Here is a 19,560-nt window from a genome sequence, read left to right as displayed (position 1 = left end):
CTACTGGCGTTTCATATGTGACGAGACCTGGGTGGTGGCAGGGAGTTCAGTAGTCTCATGAGGGAATAAACTATTTCCCATCCTTGTCCCAATGCTATGGTACCTCCTGCCCGATGGTAGGGTTAAAGAGGTTGCGGGATTGATTATGGGATCCTTAGCATTACTAAGGTCCCTGCGAATGGAGCGCTCCTGATAAATACCTTGGGTAGGTGGAAGAGGGACACCAACAATCCTCTCAGCAGTCCTTCTTAAGTGTAAAATTCATGTTCTTGTTTTCAATGTGTCCATTGACATGTATACCTTGGTGCCACTGCCATCTAACCCTCTCTGGTCCTCCAGCTGTCCATTTAGTTTTTCACTGGCATGCAATGCTTTCGGATGCTGCACGCTATTTAGCCAAGAATGCTGTACAACTGGTTGTTATTAATGTCTACAATTAAAGCTGCCAGCAACTGACAACAGAAACAACAAGTTATGATTTCAGGCTGGGAATCTTTTGCTGGACTACCCTCCTCTTTACCATCTCCGAGATTATGCAAATAGATTGGGATAAAGAGGGATGGGACAAAGTCTATATGAGCGATAGCCTGAAGATAAATAATTGGCAGAACAAGAGCAAGAGTAAGAGGAATGTCTTCGCACCCACAATTGTGAGGTTTGTAACTTTCCATCCTAAAAGACTTGGACATGAAGAGGGGTCAGAATCAGAATCAGGTTCATGACGTAACACATATTGTGAAGTGTGTTGCTTGGCAGCAACGGTACAGTGCAAGACATAAAAATTATTATAAATTTACGAAGATAAATAGTGAAAAAGACGAATAACATTCAGTAGCAGCATTTATAGGTTCATGGACAATCAGATATCTGATGGTGGAAGGGGAAGCTACTCAAGGGTGTTGGGAGTAAATACATACAACGTTGGAAATATTCAGCAGGCCGGGCAGTGTCTGTGGAAGTAGAAACTATGTTTACATTTCAGTTCAATAACTTCTGTGGAAAGATCATCAATTTGAAACAGTAACTCAGCTTCTCTCTCTGCAGAGGTTGCTGGGCATTCCAGTACTCGCTTTAGTTTAATTACCAGCATCTGCAGTGTTTGGCCAAGGAACTTGAGACTAGTCAGAAAAGCTGCATTTGCTATAAGGTTTTTGAACAATGGAGAGGCCCTTGGTGCTTGTATTGCCAACACTTACTTAGTTTTTCCTTTGTTATTTCTATGGAGTGAAGTCCTTTTCTCGGTTTATGCTATTGATGTAAATGCTATTCTTAGTTTAACTGCTAAAGGATATTTCCTAACCAATAGAAGTTCATCAGCCTGAGACATTGTTTCACAGGTGTTATCTGGTCCACTGAATACTTCAAGCATTTTAGATTTCCATTAACCACAGTATTTTACTGATAATACAATAAGGATTTTCACTTTTGATTTCTATGTATGTATCGCAAATATTCAGCTTTTAAAATTCACAGTCAGATACTGATGCTTGAAGCTACTTCAGTTTCAAGACTTGGAAAACAGATAGCAATATCAAAGTTTGTGTTTGGGAGAAGGAAAGTAGAAGGGATTATCCATCATAAGGATGTTTTGATCAGACTGCAGAAACATTGGTGGAAAGTCCAGATGGACAACTTCACCAATGACTTTTTCCTTCTCAGCTTCAGAAAGATAGTGGAGGCAGTTGAGAGAATCTGAGAAAAGCTCTAGGGATCATTTGGTATTTACAATAAAGTTACTCCAGTCGAGATCGCCAACGTGTGAGGCTTTCCTGGAACAACCCCTCCTCTTGCTATATTTGCAATGAAAAGATTGAAATATGACCCAGAAACTTACCAGCAGAGAACCCAAATGATAATCAAGATCAAGGCAACCATCCCAGGAGCTTGTTAAACTGTTTCTCTCTTTTAGAATGTCACAATGAACAATGAAAACATGTAGTATGTGCAGAGATCAACTGAGAGAGGCTGCGTGTGTGTGTGTGTGTGTGTGTGTGTGTGTGTGTGTGAGAGAGAGAGAGAAAGAATGGGAGAGAGAGTGAGAGAAAGAGAGAGAGTGTGTGTGAGAGAGCGGGGAAAGGAGAGAGTGAGTGGGAAGGAGAGAATGAGAGGGAGAGAGAGAGAATGAGAGAAAGAGAGAGTGTGTGTGTGAGAGAGAGAGTGTGTGTGACAGAGTGAACGAGAGAGAGTGTATGTGTGTGTGTTTGTGTCTGTGTGAGAGAGAGCGAAAGAAAGAGAGAGAGAGTGTGTGTGTGAGAGAGAAAGTGTGAGAGAGAGTGAAAGAGAGAGTGTGAGAGAGTGAAAGAGAGAGTGTATGTTTGTGTGTTTGTGTGTGTGTGTGTGTGAGTGTGAGAGAGAGAGAGAGACGGACAGACAGACAGACAGAGAGTAGATGCCAGAATCTAGAGTAAACAAAGCCACTGAAGGGACTCAGCAGGTCAGGCAGTATCCGCATCAGCACAGGGAAAGGATAGCTGATGTTTTGTGTTAAGGTACTGACAAAAATATACTTGGAAAGAGACACACATTGAAAGAAATACTGAAGGAGCACTTTTGTGTGTGTGCATAAGAGAGAGAGAGAGAGAGAAACGTGCCGATAGATGCAGTAAGAGAGTGAAAAAAAGGCAGAGAGACCATGATACAAGGAGGCAATGAGAGAGAGAGTGACACTGACAGAGAAAGAGATTTTGACATACAATGAACAGAGAAACAAACTGAGGGAAATAGAGAGAGTGAAAACGTTGCACATGGTTATAGAGAAACAGATTAAAGGACTGACATGATGACCAAAGAGGTACGCTGAGGGGTGCACCGGGAGTGGAGGGATTATTTTCTGTAATGGGACACCTTCAGCAGAGCATGTACTAAACAGGGAAAAACCTGGACAGTGGATAAATAAGTTATTTCCATCCATGCCTTTCTAACATCTTGTATTACCATTCTAAAAAACAGACACTATTCTCTCAATACAAAATTTCACCCTATCCTTTTCCTGCAACCTCCACTCTGTTAAAATTAAGAATAGTGACATTGGGGCAGCTTCCAGTCTTAGCCTAAAGTGAGAAAACAGTTAGGAGTGAGAGGGTATGTTTGATTCAGCAAGAGGTTTCTTAAACTGCACACCCCAGTCGGTCCATCATGGGTAAAGCACACCCCACCATTAAGTACAGCTACACAGAGCATTATCACAGGAAAGCAGCATCCATCATTAGGGACCCCCACCTCCCAGGTCATGCTCTCTTCTCCCTCAGGACTCACACCACCAGATTCAGGAATGGTTATTACTCATCAGCCATCAGGATTTTGAACCAGAAGAGATAATTTCACTCAACTTCACTTGCCCCATCACCGAACTGTTCCTAAAACCTTTGGACTTACTTTCAAGGACTCATATCATATTTTTGATAGATATTGCTCATTTATTCATTTATTTTGTATTTGCACAGTTCATTATCTTTTGCCCATTGGTTGTTTGTTCGCCCTGTTGAGTATGGTCTTTCATCGATTCTATTATGGATCTTGGATTTACTGTGTGTGCCACAAGAAAACGAATCTCAGTATTGTACATAGTGACATAAATGTACTTAGATAATATATACACTTCAATGTTGAACTTTTGAACTTTGAGGTTGGGTATCATTTTCCAGTCACAGATCACTTGGTGATGTATGAGAACTGGTGGGGAGTTTGCCAAGCTACAAAGTTTTAAATTTGATGTTCCCTTCGAGGAGCCCACTTTAACCCACCAGTTAACCTAAAATGTAAGTGAAAGTGTTAGTGTGTAGAAAGGAGACCATCTCCCATTGGCAGGAATGAGCTATGGAATTTATGTGGAATTGGGAAACTTCCCTTGGTCAAGAAAGTTCTCTCAAAATCTTTCATCCATTTTCCACCATCTCTTCATAAGACCCTGTGCTAACTGCTGCAGTTTTAAGAATAGTACTCCAGGGAATTGATTGTAGACTGTGTCAGGGAAAGCTGAGGGAACACACACTAGTCCTTATCGAGGAGTCAGCAGTGGAAAGGCTGAGTAGTTTTACATTTGTGAGTGCTAACATATCTGAAGACTTAACCTGGGTCCAACACATTGATGCAAATACAAAGAAGGCAGGTCAGCGGCTATATTTCTTTATGAGTGTGAGGAGATCTGGTATGTCACCGAAGACTAGCAACTTTCTACAGAAGTACCGTGGAGAACACTCTAACTCGTTGCATCACAATATGGAATGGAGGGGCCAGAGCAAAGGATTGGAAAAAGATGCAGGAAGCTGTAATCCATTCACAAACATGAGAAAATCTGCAGATTCTGGAAATCCAAGCAACACACACAAAATGCTGCAGGAACTCAGCAGGGCAGGCAGCATCTATGGAAAAGAGTACAGTTGATGTTTCGGGCTGAGACCCTTCAGCAGGACTAAAGGAAGTTTTAAACTCAGCTATCTCCTTCATGGGCACTAGCCTCCCCAACATCAAGGTCATCTTCAAAAGGCGATGCTTCAAAAAGGCAACATCCATCATTAAGGTCCCCCATCCCCCATCACCCAGAACATTATTACTACGATCAGAAAGAAGGTGCAGGAGCCAGAAGACACACATTCAATGTTTGAGGAACAACTTCTTCCACTCTGCCATCAGATTTCAGAATGGACAGTGAACCAACCGATGATCACTACCTCACTCATTTTACTCTCATTTTGCACTACTTATTTGTTTTAATTTTTAATATATTTTTATGATTGTAATTTATAGTATTTTTTAATGTGTTGCATTGCACTACTGCCACAGAACAACAGATTTTACTACCTATGTCATTGATATTAAACTTGACTTTGATTCTGCATTCAACCATATATTATTGAATGTCATGGCAACCCATTTACCTCGCGGGTCTCATTCAGAATCACATCAGGCAATCCCCAGCATTATGACCTTCCATTTGTGTTGCACCTTTGTCATTGTGAAGTGTGCTAGGGTGGTATAGAAGAGAAAAGTCAGCATGAAATAAACCCCACCTACAGAAGGAAACACAAGGACAAGTTTGGCCAGAGAGGTAGATTTTTAAGGAGTTTTTCAAAGGTGCAGGTTTGGTGTGGTTCAGCCCATGAAATCCAATATACCTGCAGGTACAATCACGTTTGGCAAAAACAGTGCAGTTGCCCAAGTGACTACTGTCATCCTGGAAGGTTGTAGGACTAGAGGAGATAACAGAGGTGAGAAAAAGAAAGTTAAAAGTTCTTTATCATTTTATTATAACTCTATTATTAAGGTACATATTAATATGAGTAGATACTACCTTGAGATTAATTTTCTTACCGGAATTCACAGTAGAACAAAGAAATATAATAGAATCAATGAAAACTCCTCCAAGAGAACAATAGCCTTGTTGTAGGATTTGGAGGCTTGTGTGCTTCAATGACTCAGAGAGCTATGCTGGCTGGAGTCAAGACCTTGAGCTTTGGCTCTTGGTAGAGTCACCTATGCCAATAAGGTCAAAGGGTAAAGGCCAGACTAAGAGTAGCCCTATCCTCCAGGTTGGGGAGTTTAGCTCAGGGATACTAACCCTGACTGGTCAAAAAATAATTGTTACTGAAACAGCAATGAAGAGGACATTCATTGCTGCCCTAAATGACAACGGCGTAACAAGCAGTAAGTAAGTAATGAAAAACACCACACAATGACTGGCTAACAACTCATGTGCAAAATAAGACAAACTGAGCAAATACAAGAAAAAGGTAATAAATAATTAAGTAAACAAATAATACTGTTAACATGAGTTGTAGAGACCTTGTAAGTGAATTCACAGTTTGTGGAATCAGTTCAGTATTGAGTTGAGTCAATCTATCAACACTGGCTCAGGAGCTTAATGGTTGAAGGGTAATAACTTGAAAGGGCAAGGTCCACATCATTCGAGCATCCTCTCTTCGCTGCAGGAGGTTGGAAGATGAAAATTGTACTCACCCTCGACTTTGGATTTGAAAACTGGAACTCCTTCGAGTTCCCTTTTCCCTGGTATTTTCTGGCTTTTAAATCCTTCTTCAGCCCCTCATTGCTTGATATATCTCATCTGTTTTCCAGCTTTTTCTAGTTTTGACACCATCCTATTCTACTGTATAATTCCTATCTCACCTCAAAGGGATGGTGAATAGGGACTGCAGAGTGCACACTTTGAATACATTACTGACAATTTTGTTTGAAAGAATTAATCAACAGATCATACAACAGAAGACACTGAAATACTTCTCTGCATTGAAAGGGTTAAGGGCAAGATGGTGATTTTGGAGAGTGAACTCCAGTTTGAAGATGGCCGCAATAAAGTGAAGACAACCTCACAAGTGTAACTTGCTGACACGTCTTTGCCAATTCTCCTAAGCAAGCCCCTTGTCCAACCCCACAGCCTCTGAATTACCCAAATGACGCTGAGCTGGCCGTGTCAGAGTTGGTAAGATTATATTTAGAAGGGGCTTACCATGTTTGCATACTGATGTTGGTCATTTATTTTAGAACTATCACAGTGAGTTTCAGCTGCATGATTCACTCAGTGAATGTCTGGAACCATGTCGACTGCAATTCATCTACGAAAACACTCCCAAACTGGGTCTTAAAGCTGCCAATGTTTTTTTTTTCTTTCTTGTTGCTCCTAAACAAAAGCAAACCAGAAGAGGAGAAATCCCAAATTTTAGAAGACTGATTCAAAAAAGGAATCACCACAGAGTGAGAGATACATAAGAATTTTAAAAAAACACAGTTGATACCCTCATGATAAGTTTGGTTTTAAAATCCCTTAGTGGAGATGATACCTCATTGTTACTTGCTGGCAGAGGTGCAGCTTTCTACACTGCTTATGCAGTGGCATGGATAGTGAGGGGGCTGATCCTAAGAACTGCTTTGCCAAAAAAGATGCTGTGTTATATCTGGGTTCCCATAAGCTGAGATAGAAACAGCCAGTTTATAAATCTCCATAGAACAGCACATTAAGTCAATTCTTCAGCAACTCAATTAACTCAACAAAAAAATTGGCAGGAAACAGTAAGCAACAGAAAATTAAGTACTACGATTTCTAAAACATGTTGGCATCTCGGTGATATTTCACAGTTTACTATTAAAGATACACTGGGATAGTAATTTTATTAGGCACCTCCTACCCTACCTACTGCCTGTTACACCTCTAGCATTTCGAGCAGCAATGAAGATTCTCCATCTCTGGAGCTGTTCAGGGCTTCCTTCATCGTATCAGTAGCCTGGTTTTCACTACTGTCAGTTGTCAGTCCTGCAAGTTCCAGGTGGAGGCTCAAGAATACCATCGCACTCAGATGTAGAAGGTTTCTTCATTGTTGTACCCATAACAGTTTTGTTCGACCATTCAGGATTGTTAGCCCTGAGTTGAACCCCTGAACCCGGAGGACCGGTGGACCACTCTTAGTCTGGCTTCTACCCTTTGACGTGTTTGGCATGGGTCATCCTAGCTAGACCCAAAGCCTAAAACCCTGACTCCTGTCAACATAGAGACATGCAAACCTCCAAGCCCTAGAGCAAAGATGTGGTCCCCATGGAGGATTAGGTGCCTCCCGTACCTAATAAAGTGGCTACTGAGTGCACGTTTGCAGTCTTCTGCTGCGGTAGCACAGCCACTTCACGTTTTGACTTATTGTGCATTCAGAAATGTTCTTCTGCACACTACTGTTGTGTATGATTATTTGAGTTACTGTCACCTTCCTGTCAGCTTGAGCCATTCTCCTCTGACCTCTCTCATTAGCAGGGCAATTTCGCCCACAGGATTGCCATGCACGGGATGTTTCTTTGATTTTCTCTGCATTTTCTGTGAACTCGAGGCTAGTGTGCATGAAATTCCTAGGAGATCAGTGGTTTCTGAGATAATCAAATCACCCTGCCGAGCACCAACTATCATTCCATGGTCAAAGTCACTTAGATTAGATTTCTTCCCCATTCTGAAGTTTGGTCTGAAGAATACAAAGCCTTTTGAGCATATCTGCATGCTTTCAGGGAATGGAGTTTCTGCCACATGATTGGATGATTAGAGATTTTCATTAACAACCAGGTACATATCTGTACCTGAAAAGGAGGCCTCTGAGTGCACAAATATTGAGAGGATTGCTCACTGCTGCTTCCAGTTGTTTCAAGGGATTCTGTACAAAGAATATTCCTCAGTTATGTTCTGGAACTTTATACATGGTGACAGTACTTGATTATGGTAAAGTGCAGCAAGGACTGGGATCTCGAAGCTGCTGCTGGCACTCAAAGATCAGCTGCTTGGTCTCTGGATACCTGAGGATCATGCTAAAGCGGTCAGGATGTGGACAGGATGTTTCCAAAACTGAAGAAATCAAGGACTAGGGGGCACAATCTCTGAGTACAAGGACAGCTCTTTAGAACACAGATGAGGAGAATTTCTTCAGCCAGAGGGTGGAATTCATTACCGCAGATGGCTGTGGATGTCAGGACATCAGGTATATTTAAAGACCATAAGATATAGGAGCAGAATTAGGCCATTTGACCCAGAGAGCCTGCTCTGCATTTCATCATGGCTGACCCGTTTTTGCTCTCAGCCCCGATCTCCTGCCTTCCCCTTGTGTCCTGTCATGCTCTGACCTATCAGGAATCTATCAAACTCTGTCTTAAATAAACATAAAGACTTGGCCTCCACAGCTGCCTGAGGCAAAGAATTCCACAGGTTCACCATTCTCTGGTTAAAGAAATTCCTCATCATCCCTGTTCTAAAAGGACGCCTCTCTAGTTTGAAACTGTGCCCTTTGGTCTTAGACACTCCCACCATCAGAAACATCCTGTCCACGTCCAACCTATCAAGGCCGTTCACCATTCAATAGGTTTCAATTAGGTCACCCTCTTCTGAATTCCAGTAAATACAAGCCCAGAGCCATCAAACAGTCTTCTTTTAACAAGCTGTTTAATCCTGGAATCATTTTTGTGAACCTCCTTCGAACGATCTCCAGTTTCAGCACACCCTTTCTAAGCTAAGGCGCCCAAACAGCTCACAATACTCCAAGTAAGGCCTCATCAGTTCTTTTATAAGTCTCAACATTACATCCTTGCTTTTATATTCTAGTTCTCATGAAAGGACTTTACCTCTCCTGGTGTAAAGTGCCCTACTGCTTCAAAGCATCCACCATTGCTCCTGTATCTAAAAAGACCAAGATAACATGTCTGAATGACTGGTGTCCAGTCGCACTCACTTCAATAATAAGCAAATGCTTTGAGAGGCTGGTCAAGGACTACATCTGCAGCATGTTACCACCCACACAGGACCCCCTACAATTCGCCTACGGACTCAACCGATCGACGGATAACACAATAGCCACAGCTCTACACATTGTCCTTACACAACTGGAGAAGACATGGCGAAAACAACAGGAATTCTGCAGATGCTGGAAATTCAAGCAACATACATCAAAGTTGCTGGTAAACGCAGCAGGCCAAGCAGCATCTATAGGAAGAGGCGCAGTCGACGTTTCAGGCCGAGACCCTTCGTCAGGACTAACTGAAGGAAGAGTGAGTAAGGGATTTGAAAGCTGGAGGGGGAGGGGGAGATGCAAAATGATAGGAGAAGACAGGAGTGGGAGGGATAGAGCCGAGAGCTGGACAGGTGATAGGCAAAAGGGGATACGAGAGGATCATGGGACAGGAGGTCCGGGAAGAAAGACGGGGGAGGGTGACCCAGAGGATGGGCAAGAGGTATATTCAGAGGGACAGAGGGAGAAAAAGGAGAGTGAGAGAAAGAATGTGTGCATAAAAATGAGTAACAGCTGGGGTACGAGGGGGAGGTGGGGCCTAGCGGAAGTTAGAGAAGTCAATGTTCATGCCATCAGGTTGGAGGCTACCCAGACGGAATATAAGGTGTTGTTCCTCCAACCTGAGTGTGGCTTCATCTTTACAGTAGAGGAGGCCGTGGATAGACATGTCAGAATGGGAATGGGATGTGGAATTAAAATGTGTGGCCACTGGGAGATCCTGCTTTCTCTGGCGGACAGAGCGTAGATGTTCAGCAAAGCGGTCTCCCAGTCTGCGTCGGGCCTCACCAATATATAAAAGGCCACATCGGGAGCACCGGACGCAGTATATCACCCCAGTCGACTCACAGGTGAAGTGATGCCTCACCTGGAAGGACTGTTTGGGGCCCTGAATGGTGGTAAGGGAGGAAGTGTAAGGGCATGTGTAGCACTTGTTCCGCTTACACGGATAAGTGCCAGGAGGGAGATCAGTGGGGAGGGATGGGGGGGACGAATGGACAAGGGAGTTGTGTAGGGAGCGATCCCTGCGGAATGCAGAGAGAGGGGGGGAGGGAAAGATGTGCTTAGTGGTGGGATCCCGTTGGAGGTGGCGGAAGTTACGGAGAATAATATGTTGGACCCGGAGGCTGGTGGGGTGGTAGGTGAGGACCAGGGGAACCCTATTCCTAGTGGGGTGGCGGGAGGATGGAGTGAGAGCAGATGTACGTGAAATGGGGGAGATGCGTTTAAGAGCAGAGTTGATAGTGGAGGAAGGGAAGCCCCTTTCTTTAAAAAATGAAGACATCTCCCTCGTCCTAGAATGAAAAGCCTCATCCTGAGAGCAGATGCGGCGGAGACGGAGGAATTGCGAGAAGGGGATGGCGTTTTTGCAAGAGACAGGGTGAGAAGAGGAATAGTCCAGATAGCTGTGAGAGTCAGTAGGCTTATAGTAGACACCTATACCACCACTCTGCTCCGTCTAGCAGAATTAGTCCTTACTCTTAATAATTTCTCCTTTTGCTCCTCCCATTTCCTCCAAACTAAAGGTGTAGCTATGGGCACCCGTATGGGTCCTAGCTATGCCTGCCTTTTTGTTGGGTTTGTGGAACAATCTATGTTCCGTGCCTATTCTGGTATCTGTCCCCCACTTTTCCTTCGCTACATCGACGACTGCATTGGCGCTGCTTCCTGCACGCATGCAGAACTCGTTGACTTTATTAACTTTGCCTCCAACTTTCACCCTGCCCTCAAGTTTACCTGGTCCATTTCCGACACCTCCCTCCCCTTTCTAGATCTTTCTGTCTCTGTCTCTGGAGACAGCTTATCCACAGATGTCTACTATAAGCCTACTGACTCTCACAGCTATCTGGACTATTCCTCTTCTCACCCTGTCTCTTGCAAAAACGCCATCCCCTTCTCGCAATTCCTCCGTCTCCGCCGCATCTGCTCTCAGGATGAGGCTTTTCATTCTAGGACGAGGGAGATGTCTTCATTTTTTAAAGAAAGGGGCTTCCCTTCCTCCACTATCAACTCTGCTCTTAAACGCATCTCCCCCATTTCACGTACATCTGCTCTCACTCCATCCTCCCACCACCCCACTAGGCATAGGGTTCCCCTGGTCCTCACCTACCACCCCACCAGCCTCCGGGTCCAACATATTATTCTCCGTAACTTCCGCCACCTCCAACGGGATCCCACCACTAAGCCTATCTTTCCCTCCCCCCCTCTCTCTGCATTCCGCAGGGATCGCTCCCTACACAACTCCCTTGTCCATTCGTCCCCCCCATCCCTCCCCACTGATCTCCCTCCTGGCACTTATCCGTGTAAGCGGAACAAGTGCTACACATGCCCTTACACTTCCTCCCTTACCACCATTCAGGGCCCCAAACAGTCCTTCCAGGTGAGGCATCACTTCACCTGTGAGTCGACTGGGGTGATATACTGCGTCCGGTGCTCCCGATGTGGCCTTTTATATATTGGTGAGACCCGACGCAGACTGGGAGACTGCTTTGCTGAACATCTACGCTCTGTCCGCCAGAGAAAGCAGGATCTCCCAGTGGCCACACATTTTAATTCCACATCCCATTCCCATTCTGACATGTCTATCCACGGCCTCCTCTACTGTAAAGATGAAGCCACACTCAGGTTGGAGGAACAACACCTTATATTCCGTCTGGGTAGCCTCCAACCTGATGGCATGAACATTGACTTCTCTAACTTCCGCTAGGCCCCACCTCCCCCTCGTACCCCAGCTGTTACTCATTTTTATGCACACATTCTTTCTCTCACTCTCCTTTTTCTCCCTCTGTCCCTCTGAATATACCTCTTGCCCATCCTCTGGGTCAGCCCCCCCCCGTCTTTCTTCCCGGACCTCCTGTCCCATGATCCTCTCGTATCCCCTTTTGCCTATCACCTGTCCAGCTCTCGGCTCTATCCCTCCCCCTCCTGTCTTCTCCTATCATTTTGCATCTCCCCCTCCCCCTCCAGCTTTCAAATCCCTTACTCACTCTTCCTTCAGTTAGTCCTGACGAAGGGTCTCGGCCTGAAACGTTGACTGCGCCTCTTCCTATAGATGCTGCTTGGCCTGCTGCGTTTACCAGCAACTTTGATGTATGTTGCTAAGACATGGCGAAGATCTGTGGAAGCAGAACTGAAAGAAGTAAGCATGAGCTGGGTAATGGCGAGCAGCAGAGCGAAAGACTGGCAGAAATGGAAAACACTTGTGGAGGCCCCATGTGTCACCTAGGCACTAAAGGTTCAGACGACGATCTGGAGAAGAAGGATGCTTATGTGAGAATGTTGTTCTTGGACTACAGTTCAGCATTCAACAATAATTCCCTCCAGGCTCGACAAGAAGCTCAGAGACCTCAGCCTTCACCCTGCCTTGAGTAGCTGGGTCCTGGACTTCCTGTCAGATTGCCGACAGGTGATAAGAGTGGGATCCCTCACCTCCAACCCTCTGACACTCAATATAGGTGCCTCTCAGGGCTGTGTACTAACTCCCCTCCTATACTGTCTGTATATCCATGACTGTGTCGCCACCCACCGCTCTAATCTGCCAATTAAATTTGCTGATGACACTACACTGATTGGCCTAATCTCAAATAATAATGAGGCAACCTACAGAGAAGAATTCATCACCCTGACAAAACTTCTCCCTGAATGTCACAGAAACAAAGGAGCTGATTTTGGACTTCAGGAGGAATAGAGACAGGCTAGCCCCTCTAACCCCTTTTGACATCAATGGATCTGGGGTTGAGAGGGTGAACAGTTTTAAGTTCCTTGGCATACACCGAGGATCTCACATGGTCTGTACATACCGGCTATGCGGTGAAAAAGGCACAACCGTACTACTTTCACCTCAGATGGTTGAAGAAATTTGGTATGGCCCCCAGATCTCAAGAACTTTCTACAGGGGCACAATTGAGAGCATCCTGACTGGCTGCCTCACTGACTCGTATGGGAACTGTACTTCCCTCACTCACAAGACTCTGCAGAGAGTGGTGCGGACAGCCCAGCACATCTGTAGATGTGAACTTCCCACTATTCAGGACATTTACAAAGACAGGTGTGTAAAAAGGGCCCAAAGGATCATTAGGGACTCAAGTCACCCCAACCACAAACTGTTCCAGCTGCTACCATCTGGGAAACAGTACCGCAGCATAAAAGCTAGGACCAACAGGCTCCGGGACAGCTTCTTCCATCAGGCCATCAGACTGATTAATTCGTGCTGATACAGTTGTATTTCTGTTATATTGACTGTCCTGTTGTACATACTATTTAATATAATTTACTATAAGTTGTACATTGCATATTTAGATGGAGACATAAGGTAAAGATTTTTACTCCTCGTGTATATGAAGGATGTAAGTAATAAAATCAATTTAATTCGATTCAATTCAATACTAACATTACATTTGCCTTCCTCACCACAGACACAACCTACAAATTAACTTTTAGAAAATCCTGCACAAAACTCCCAAATCCCACTGCACCTCAGATTTTTGTATTCTCTCTCCATTTAGAAAGTAGTTAACCCTTTCATTTCACCTACCAAAGTGCATGACCTTATGCTTCCTGATACTATATTCCACCTGCCATTTCTTTGCCCAATCTCCTAAAACAAGTCCTTCTGTAGCCTCTATATTTTCTCAAAACTACCTGTCCCACCACCTAACTTCATATCATCTGGAAACTTTGCAACAAGCCATCATCCAAATTGTTGACATAGAATGTAAAAAAAAACAGTCCCAGCATAAACCCCTGTGGAGCGCCAGTAGTCACCGGCAGCCGACCAGAAAAGGCCATTATTCCCATTCTTTGTTCCAACTGATCAGCCACTGCTTTATCCATGCTAGAATCTTTCCTGTAATACCACGGGCTGCTAGCTTGTTAGGCGGCCTCATGTATGGCACCTTGTCAAAGGCCCTGTGAAAATCCAGGTACACAACACCAACCGATTCTCCTTTCTCTAGTCTGCTTGTTATTTCTTCAAAGAATTCCAGCAGATTTGTCAGGCAAGATTTTCCCTTGAGGAAACCATGTTGCCTCTGGCCTATTTTATCATGTACCTCCAAGCATCTCGAAACCACATTCTTAATAATCGACTCTGACATCTTCCTAATCACTGAGGTCAGACTAACTGGCCTATAATTTCCTTTCTTTTGCCTCTCTCCCTTCTTGAAGATTTGAGTGACATTTGCAATTTTCCAGTCTTCTGGAACCAATCCAGAATTTATTGATTCTTGAAATATCATTACTAATGCCTCCACAATCCTTTCAGCCGCCTCTTTTGGAACCCTGGGGAGTATACCATCTAGTCCCGGAGACTTATTCTACCTTCAGACCATTCAGTTTCTCAAGAACCTTCTCTCCAGTAATGGTAACTTCACACGTTATATGCTCCCTGACACCTGAATTTCCACCATACTGCTAATGCCTTCCACACTGTCGCAAAGCACTTATTCAGTTTGTCTGTCCTTTCCTTGTCCCCGTTACTACCTCTCCAGCATTGTTTTCCAATGGTCTGATATCCACTCTCACTTCTTTTATACTTTATGTATCTAAAGAAATTTTTGGTACCTTCTTTAATATTATTGGCTAGCTTACTTCCGTATTCCATCTTTACCTTATTAATGACATATTTAGTTGCCTTCAGTTGGTACTTTAAAGCATCCCAACCCTTTACCTTCCTACTAACTTTTGCTCTATTATATACCCTGTCTTTAGCTCTTACGTTGGCTTTGACTTCCTTGTTTACAATGGTTGTGTCATCTTGCCTTTAGAATACTTTTTCCTCTTTGGGATGTATATATCCTGTGCCTTCCGAATTCCAGAAATTCCAGGCATTGCTGCTCTACCATCATCCCTGACATTGTTTTTTTCTGCTATTTTCTGGCCAACTCCTCTCTCATGCCTCTGTAATTCCCTTTAATCCACGGTAATACTGATACATCTAACTTTAGCTTCTCCTTCTCAAATTTCAGGGTGAATTTGATCATATTATAATCACTGATCCCAAGGATTCTTTTACCTTAAACTCTCTTATCAATTCCAGTTCATTGCACAACATCCGATTCAGAATGGCTGATCCTCTAGTGGGCTCAGCCATGAGCTGCTCTGAACTGCCATCTCATAAGCTTTCTAGAAACTCCCTCTCTTGGAATCCTGCACCAACCTGATTCTCCCAATCTACCTGCATATTGAAATCCCCCATGACTATTGTAACTTTGCCTTTTTGGCATGTATTTTCTATCTCCCATTGTAATTTGTAGGCCACATCCTTACGACTACTTGGGGGTCTGTATACAACTCCCATCAGGGTATTTTTACCCTTGCAGTTCCTTAGCTCTATCCACAATGATTCAACACCTTCTGACCATTTGTCACCTCTTTCTAATGATAATGTCATTTTTTACCAACAGAGCCACGCCACCCCCTCTGCCTTCCTGCCTGTCCTTTCAATAAAATGTGTATCCTTGGTTATTAAGCTCCCAGTTACAATCTTCTCTCAGCCATGATTCAGTGATGCCTACAACTTCATTCTTGCCAACCTGTAACTGTGCTACAAGTTCTTCGATCTTATTCCATAAACTGCGCACATTCAAATATAACACCTTTAGTCCTGTATTCGCCTTTTCTGATTTTGTCTGTCTTTTACATTTCGACTTATCCTGCTGACTGCAATTTTTCCCTATCATCAGCCTCTGTTTGCTCAGTCTCACTATACACTGCCTCTGTTTGTAAACCAACTACCTCATCCTCAATACTATCACTCCGGTTCCCATCCCCTCTGCCAGATTAGTTTAAACTCACTCGAACAACTTTAGCCAAACTGTCCATAAGGATATTGGACCCTCTCAGGTTCAAGTGTAACCCATTCCTTTTGTACAGAACATACCTTCCCCAGAAGTGATCCTAATGATCCATAAATCTGAACCCCTGCCCCCTGCACCAGTTCCTCAGCCACGCATTCACCTGCCTAATCAACCTATTCTTACCCTCACAGGCAGCAATCCAGAGACTCCTACTCTGGAGGTCCTGTTTCTTAGCTTTCTACACAGCTCCCTAAAATCTCTCCTCACAACCTCCTCATCTTGTCTACCTTTGTTATTGGTGCCAATATGTACCAAGGCTTCTGGCTGCACACCCTTGCCCTTGAGAATGCCATGGATGCGATTCGAGACATCCCCAATCCTGGCAGCACGGAGGCAAAATACTTTTCGGGTGTCTCTATCATAGAAACATAGAAACATAGAAAATAGGTGCAGGAGTAGGCCATTCGGCCCTTCGAGCCTGCACCGCCATTTATTATGATCATGGCTGATCATCCAACTCAGAACCCCGCCCCAGCCTTCCCTCCATACCCCCTGACCCCCATGCCTACAGAATCTCATCTCTGTTGCTTTGACTCAGGAATCTCCTATCAACACTGCAGTCTTCTTCATCTTTCTGCTCTTCTGAGCCACAGCACCAGACTCAGAGCCAGAGGCCCCAATCACTATGATTCCCCGTGCATCATTGGTTTGCACCTCTGGTAGACTATGTCATCTCCAGGGCACAAGCCTGGGCGGGAAGATTTGAAGAATCGGCTGTGGCCTATGCAGCGAGTTCCCCCTCTCCACGTCACTGATGTAGTGCAAGGGAAGGGCAAGCACCAATACATCTTGGCACCAGTGTGGTCGCAGAGGTTGCCAGAGTGAAGATGTAAACAACATCAAATTGTTTTAGAGACCCCGGCTCCAGATTTCTTCCTCAGGGTTTACTTCCGAAGCCTTTCCCTTGGGTGGGTATGGCTGCAAGGCAGCGGAGGTTTAAAATCAGAGTTTTCCTTCTCCTAGGCAGGCTACCATCCAGGTCTGATGAGTCCAAGCTGCCCAAAACAACTGGTTTTGAGGCACCAGTGGTCCGTCTTTGCCCTACCTCAATAGTGTCTAAAATTATATACGTACAGTATTATTGTGCATATCATTATGCTTATTATTCCTATTAAAGCAGATGTTGGCAGGTTCTTGATTAGTTAGGTTACATGGAGGAGGGAGGAAAATGGTGTTGAGAGGGATAATAAACAACCATCATATGATGACCTGATAAGCGAGGCTTTGGGCCTACTCTGGGCTGCTCCGTGGTTCAGACCTCAGGACTTAATATTGGTTCGGATTGTTGTTGTTCGCTTCAATTGTTTGCATGGTTTGTGTTTTTTTTTCTTTCTCTTGCATATCAGGTATTGGTCTTTTATTCATATTATTATTCTTTTTTAAAAATTGGGTTCTTTAGGATTTCTTGCTTTGTGGCTACCTGCGAGCAAACAGATCTCTGGGTTGTATAATTTATATGTCCTTTGATAATAAATGTACTTTAAGTCTCAGAATCATGCAATGGTGGAGTCAATAGCAGACATCACATTCTGCAAAAACTCATTTCAAGGAGGTAGCTCCATCAATTTGCGGGAGACTCCCGGAACTTCCGGGAGAGGTGGGATGTCTGCAATAGAGTAGCTCCTTAGCAGCTAGCCAGCTAGTTTAAATAACGTTAGCTATGCTAATGAATGAATGACACCTGTTAAACTCACCTCAACATGTCTTTTACAGTCTTAACCCACCATGGGCAATAGAAAAGTCACTTTTGCAAACAGTGCAGCGAGCAACACTGTCATTATTTTGACCCCTATTAGGCAGGGGTACACTTTAGTGTAGTCTGGGGTGACGTACGTTTTATATCTTCTTCCTTTGGAACACTCTGCCATGGCGCACTCTCGCTCTCTCTCTCTCGCTCGCACTCTCTCTCTCTTTCTCTCGTGGTTGCTCTCATGATCTCAATCGCGCGCTCTCGTTTGCTTGCTCTCGTTCTCTCTCGCGCGCTCTCTCTCTCGTGGTCGTTCTCGAACTCTCTCTTGCTTTCTCTCTCTCGCTCGCTTGCTCTCAAAAAAATTGATTTCTGTGAAATTGTATATAATTTGCGGGCATCAGGGAGCCACTATTAATATGCAGGAGATTCCCGGAGCTTCCGGGAGATATCCCTGGGCAACTTAGTTTTAAATATCTGCTCCCTAATCTTGTAAATAGGTCCACTTGCAGAATGCCCTGAATGCAAAGGTTGAGAAACGGATTTGAAAAGCATTTGACAACTGGCCAGAAAGTTAAAGCAGGGTGTGGTGTCCCAGAGGGAAGCACACTCGGAGCGAAAGGACAGTGAAGTGTCCATTATGAGGAGCTAGAAACAAAGACATCATTTGGGTTGGTGATTTAATATTTCCATGAACTATGTGAAAAACTCAATAACAAACAATTTTTGGAAATCATCCATAATCTATCTGAACGACATGACAGCCAATTGACAGGAGTTCCAGGGTAACAACTGGGCCACTAATGAGAAGTGAAATGGTCAACGTGAGGTGTTGTGATGATGTGATATTCATTAAGTCTGGCACAAACAATGTGGGTGTAGAGGATAAGATAGCAGGAGATCTGTACCTACAAGTTAGTTTGTTGTTTACAGAATTGCCTGAATCATGTAACTTGAGTTGGAAACATTGATTTATTTATTTGTTTGTTTGTTTGTTGGCTTAGCTGTTTGTTTATTTGATTGCTCACTTACTCACTAAATTTATTTATTTATTTAGATGCCGTGTGGAGTAGGCCCTGCCGGCCTTCAAGCCACACTGCTCAGCAATCCCCAAGTTAACCCTAACCAAATTATGTGACAATTTGCAATGACCAGTTAACCTACCGACCAGTACGTCTTTGGACTGTGGGAGGAAACCGGAGCACCTGGAGGAAACCCACGTGGTCACGGCTAAGCAGAATCTCCTTATAGGAATTGAACCTGGGTCGCTGGTATCGTAAAGTTTTGTGCTAACCACTATACTACATGAGGAGAGAATTGCAATATAACATGAAGGAAGGTCAAATTCCTTGCCAATCTGATGAAGGATATCATAGTGTTTTGGACATTTCTAATGTCAGCCTAACACAGCAGAGTGCAACACTGCAGAACTGAAGACTCTAGAAATGATCTGAGAAGGGAGTCAAAGGAGGTGATTTTCCAATTTCAAAAGGGAGAGCTGGACAGAGGGAGGGGCTGTCGTCTACAGGGACTCCGCAAGCAGCACCACCATTGATGTCGTTCAATCTGTCCTGGGCTCCACCCTGTGACAAACCATGTACTTCCCCTTCTTCCTCTGTATCTCAGTACTTTTTCTCTCAAATCCAAATCTTAATCAGGCTTATTATCACTGACATGTTGTGAAATTTTGTTGTTATGTGGCAGCAGTACAGTGCAATATATAAAATGCATTTTAAATTACAAGGAGAAATATATA

Source organism: Mobula hypostoma, chromosome 2 (genome assembly GCF_963921235.1).
Source record: "Mobula hypostoma chromosome 2, sMobHyp1.1, whole genome shotgun sequence".
NCBI classification, from domain to species: domain Eukaryota; kingdom Metazoa; phylum Chordata; class Chondrichthyes; order Myliobatiformes; family Myliobatidae; genus Mobula; species Mobula hypostoma.
This window is presented reverse-complemented; position numbering follows the sequence as displayed.